Source organism: Garra rufa, chromosome 4, assembly GCF_049309525.1.
Source record: "Garra rufa chromosome 4, GarRuf1.0, whole genome shotgun sequence".
Classification (NCBI taxonomy): Eukaryota; Metazoa; Chordata; class Actinopteri; order Cypriniformes; family Cyprinidae; genus Garra; species Garra rufa.
Genome location: NC_133364.1, coordinates 41616906 through 41623022, shown reverse-complemented (window position 1 = coordinate 41623022; position 6117 = coordinate 41616906).

The window sequence follows — 6117 nt, the reverse complement described above, 5'->3', positions numbered from 1 at the left end:
TAATTCAAATATTTTTTAATTGATTAGTTTAATCTTAATCAAGATTGTGATAGTACAGTGATGTTTTACTCTTGTTACCTAACCAAATTACAGTATTGTCAGAATGCTGTAGTACCAAGACTGTACGCAAATATCAAACCTTTTTAAGCAAATTTGATAGATATTAGTTTGTTTCAGATGGAATTATGAAGTGTATGTAGTGTTTACAATGTGGCAACTGTACATTAACAGAACTGTATGAACTGTCAAGACTGAAATCATGACTATATTAATTTTTTTTTTATCTTATCCAGTGTTTGTGATATTGAAACATGTGAGGAGGAAGAGGAGGAGGTCCATTCATTTTCTGATGAGAACACAAGAGAACAGTGAGTCATCTATCTCAGACTTAAGAGCACGGACACATTGATGGTTAGATCTGACTGAAAAGATTTCCAGTGAAAGCCTCAATCAATTTGAAATCTAGATTAGATTGAAGGACATAGCTGACCTGAAAAAAGATGATACAAAATGCATGTTATTATTTTCAAATCCCACAAATTCTTTGGTTTTTCAGCATTTTTGTGTATTTTAACAATTTCCAACAATGACTATATGATTTTGAGTGTGAATAGATGGATCTCAAAATCATACAATCATTGTTGGAAAGGAATCATATATAAAAATTCTAAAAAAAAAAAAAAAGAATGTGTGGGTCCTGAAGGATTTTTCTGAAGAACGGCAGGCAGATATAGTGTTCAGGACAAACAAGGGACTCATTAACAACTATCAATAAACAAAACAAGAATAAAAATTAAGAATAAAGGTAATATAATCTTCTGTATATGGTCATTTTTATAAATTCAATTATAATTTTCACTTGTGGTCTATATGTAAAATATCTTATTCAGGTCGGTACTAAAACAATTACTACAGTACTAAAACATTTTGTATGAACCCTGGTAAAATAATTAACGTTTGCAGATTCTGCGAGGTCTATGGAATTTTTGATCTCAACTGTATGTAAATTTCTCCTTGATACTTATTTGTTCTTAATATAATTTATCTTTCTCTTCTGTATTAATATGTAGGTCTAACAATGGCTTTGCGGCACTGCAAGACCATGATTACCTGGAAACGCCCCCTTCCATGGAAGAGCAGCTCTATGCAGCACAGAAGGAAATTGTTCGTCTGACGGAAGAAAATGTAAATTTACGAAGTCAGCAGTTTTGTCTACAGCGATTCCAATATGATCCCACAATGATCATGTTCTACACAGGATTTAAAGATTATGAGACCCTCAAAGCACTCTACCTGTCTCTTCAACCTACAGCACAGTCTCTGGTGAGATGGAGTCAAATGCAAAGACTTAGTAAAACAGAACAGACTGTAACAACTGGCTTTCATGCTCATGACATGTGTCTCTTTGACCAGTTTTTCTTGTTCCTCTGCCGTATGAGGCAGGGTCTTCTTTCTGCAGATTTAGCTGTAAGGTTTAATGTGTCAAAGGCCACAGTTAGTCGAATATGTATAACCTGGGCTAACTACCTTTACTTCATGCTTGGCACACTTCCAGTATGGCCAAGTAGAAAGGCTGTAGATGACTTAATGCCACCCTGTTTCAAGAAGACCTTTCCCAAAACACGTGTTGTGCTAGATTGCACTGAAATCCGTGTTCAAACAGCAAGCTCAAAGGTTCTTAACACCGTAACGTACTCTCATTACAAAGGCACCACGACTTTGAAATCCCTGATTGGCATAACCCCTTTTGGGTCAGTTAGCTTTGTAAGCAACCTATACACTGGCTCCATATCCGACAAGGAAATCACCAAAGAGTCAGGAATTCTAAAACTCCTCGAGCCAGGTGATGAAGTAATGGCCGATAAGGGCTTCCTTATCAGAGATCTCCTTGGTGACATTGATGTCAGTCTTGTAACCCCAGCATTCATAGGGCCAAGTGGACAATTCAGCAAAGAAGAAATCACACACACCCAAGAGATCGCCCGCTTGAGAATACACGTGGAGAGGGCCATCAGACGGATCAAAGAATACCACATTTTTGATGGTGTCCTACCACTTTCACTCTGTGGTTCAGTTAACCAGATGTGGACTGTATGTGCTCTACTCACAAATTTTCAAGGGCCTCTATTTTAAAATGTTGAAAATGAGCTCACCTTCAGGCAATCCAAGAAGTATAGGAGTTTCTTCATAACAGATTTGGAAAAAAATGTAGCATTGCATCACTTGCTTATTTTTTTAATTTGGACAGCATTTCATTGCCTGTGTATGAACTGACCTTCTTTGTTTACGCATACGGGTGGCAAGGCTAACGTTATCGTTAGCTAACTAATGTTAATTCACTTAAGTTCCAGTATCCCTTATTTTCATTTATGAATAAAAATAATAGTTTGTACATTCAGTGGAATTGAGTATCTTTAATGTAAAAATGAGTAGTTCTAAAACTGTACACATTTCTTCCATACTTCAACAATATACAGTAACATTCATTAATAAATACAATTTTTGTACCTTCAGTGGGATTCAGTTTCTTTAATATAAACAGAGTTCTAAAACTACACATTTATAAAATGTTTAGTTCAACAATATACAGTTACAAACAATTATAAACAAAATATGTTTTTACTTTCAGTGAAATTCAGTTTCTTTAATATAAAAAGAGTTGTTCTAAAACTACACAATTTTTAGTTCAATATAGTTACACTCAATTATAAATCATATTTTTGTACTTTCAGTGGAATTCAGTTTCTTTAATATTAAGAGGAGTTCTAAAACTGTACAAATATTTCTCATATACTTATTTCATCACGGAAACATATGCATGCCTGTTAAAGTTATAGTAACTGATAATAATAATCTCTTCAAAGGAGTAGTTCACTTTCAGATTTTTTTTTTTTTACAGATAACGTACTCACCCCCTTGTGATCCAAGATGCTCATGTCTTTCTTTCTTCCGTCGTAAGGAAATTATGTTTTTTGAGGAAAACATTTCAGGTGTTCTCTCCATATAATGGACTTCTATCGTGCCCCCGAGTTTGAACTTGCAAAATGCAGCTTCAAAGGACTCTAAACGATCCCAGCTGAGGAAAGAAGGGTCTTCATCTAGCAAAACGATTATGTTCTAAAAAAAATAAATAAATTACAATTTATATACTTTTTAACCTCAAATGCTCATCTTGTCTAGCTATGTGTCTACTCTGTGTAGAGATTAAAAAGTATATAAATTGTAAATGTTTTTAGAAAATAACTAATCGTTTTGCTAGATAAGACCCTTCTTCCTCGGCTGGGATCATTTAGAGCCCTTTGAAGCTGCATTTAAACTGCATTTTGCAAGTTCAAACTCGGGGGCACCATAGAAGTCCACTATATGGAGAACAATCCTAAAATGTTTTCCTCAAAAAACAATTTCTTTACGACTGAAGAAAGACATGAACATCTTGGATGACAAGGGGGTGAGTACGTTATCTGTAAATTTTTGTTCTGAAAGTAAACTACTCTTTTAAAAGGAGGGTGTGTGTAGTATTTTTTTACTTATAAGCACAGGTTGGGCAGCCAATAGTTAAAAAAGAACTGGTCCAACTTAGCTTTCACAGGCTCCCATTTGTCGTTGGCAAAGTGAATGCGTTCCAGGTGGAAGTCATTTCTGGCTTTGACAAAGAAGTCACACCATGTCATTCCTGTGATTCCCATTTGTCCAATCATCTGATAATGGTATTCATGGCTGGTTTTGAGAGCAAACACACCATCCGGTCTTACAGAAAGGTACTTGCACTGTAGTACACTGTCTACATTAGGACATTTGATTTCAAGTAACCCCAGAGCACCAGTGCTGTCAACCACCTTCCGATCAGGTGACGTGCCCAAATAGGGGGCATGTGGGTTTATGACAAAGCCACAAGAATAAACATGATTACTTGTTACCCGCTCATATTGTGCAGCTGCATCTGGCTCCAGTTCCAGCCCCCTTTTCATTGCCTGTGTCTGAACTGACCTTCTTTGTTTCTGCATACTGGTGGCAAGGCTGTGCAAGTCTGCAACTCGTGAGACTATCCTCTTAAATGTAGATGAAGTCAGACGCTGGGAACGAACACGGTGCCATAACTTACTGTTGCTCTGCCCCCTTGTTTCTTTCTCTAGTGCCTCAGCATCAGAGTGTGTAACAGCCATGCCACTATAAAAAGTGCTCTCCTTTTCATTGAGAGCTGTTGAGTATGTGCATGGTTGTGGTGGGAGAGGAAAAGGTGGGCAGGGATCAGTGGTAGTGGTAGTGGGCAACCCGACGACTTGGTAGGTCAATGTTGATCCATGGGGCATATGTCCAAATTCAGTTGCTACTTTGTCTACTGGGTGTCTCTTTGATGCCTCCAGGAGTTTGTACATTTGGCTGTTGCTTCCAATTTTAGCAAGGTTTTCATGGAGGTCATTAGCAAACTGATCGCTTGGTAGAGGAGTTGGAACAGGACAATATACATTGGGTATAATTCCATGACTTGATCTTTTATAGATTGTTTGAGATGGATTGGAGATGGATGGCTTCAATTTTGAGATTTTAACCATATTAATAGGTTTAGGGGCTAGACCCATAGAACGAGAAGGAATATGCCATGTCTGTGGCAGGGAGGTTTTGCTAACAACAGGTGGAACTGACTTGTACTCCATTTTGATGTAGTGTGCCAGGGTATACAATAACCCGATTTGATGATTGCAGTGGCCCAGGCCAGCTTTGCAGTTGCATTTTGACTGTCCGATGACAAAGGAACCCTCAGACGGAAATTCCATCTGAAAAAAAAAAAGAATTATAATGTACAAGTCATTATTTATTTAAAAATGACAATATTAAAGTCAATGTAGGAAGTAAAGGAACATTCTAACAGTGAAACTCACATACTATTCAGGTTTGCTTTTCATCGTATATTTGGCTCTGGTTTTAGGAAACTAAATGGACAACAGTGCACTAATTTTTGACAAGTACAGTAATTGTACTGAAATTGTGTTTAACACATGTGTGTATACATATATATGTGTGTGTGTATTCATAAATACACACACACACACACATGCATACATACATACATACATGCACACAATTAATGGAAAAATGAATGTATAAAAATATTACCTACTGAAACACTCCAGCAAAAGATAGTAAAAACTGACTCAGAATATTTTTAGCTAATAAAAATACTAATGTTCTAATAATTTCGGCCACCACCGTATATACACACTTGCATATGTGTGTGTGATATTAATGTCAAACATATAAAATGCCAGAAACATATTTTCCCTTCCACTGACTTTCCTACAACCAGACTCATTATGAAAAAGGCGTTTTTCAGAAAGACAGAAAGTGGGAAATGAACAGAAACGAACTTCGGCACTTGAACTCTAGCGCCTGAACTCCTAAACTTTAACTCATGTAACCATTACCTGCACCATGTAAGGGGTATCGTTTTTTCGCATTGAGCGAAACGCCCTTGCTCTCACAACACAGCCTGAACCTGACTCATTTTTCCTGACTGCAAACATTGGAAAAAAAATTGAAATACTTGCTAACATAAAATTCGAAATACTTGCTAACATAACATGTCCTTTAAAATTAAAACATGTCTAAGGAAGATGAATGCTAAGGCAGATGTATCTCATTAGCATGTTTAGCTTCGTGTAAACTAAAGTTTACCATACCTTCAATTTCGGTGATGTAATCCTCTATCCAGTTGCTGTAGCCTTTTAAAAGCACAGCTCGGGGAATTCGACAGCCCTCATCGGCCCATTTTTCAACGTCTATCATGGAAAATCGTGGCAACAGCTGGAGGTTTGTAGTCCAGGGCATGTTGTTGTTGTTGTTGTTGCTGCTACTTCCGGGTTTCCTCCCACCGCAGCCTCGCTTTCGATTTCAAAATGGCGGCCGCGTGAAATCAGCCTATTGGCTCCATTGAACCAGAGTTTGCCTGACCTTCAAGTTCCTCCATAAATTGAGATAAAAGGCTCAACAGAATAGGGCATGTTTTCTAACGGAGGGTCCCAGGAGCTGGAATCTTTGGTGTTTGAGAGGTCAAATAGGGAGTACTCAGTACTCGAAATTTCGAGCGAATTCGAGCTTTTGTTTAAGAGATACAACCTG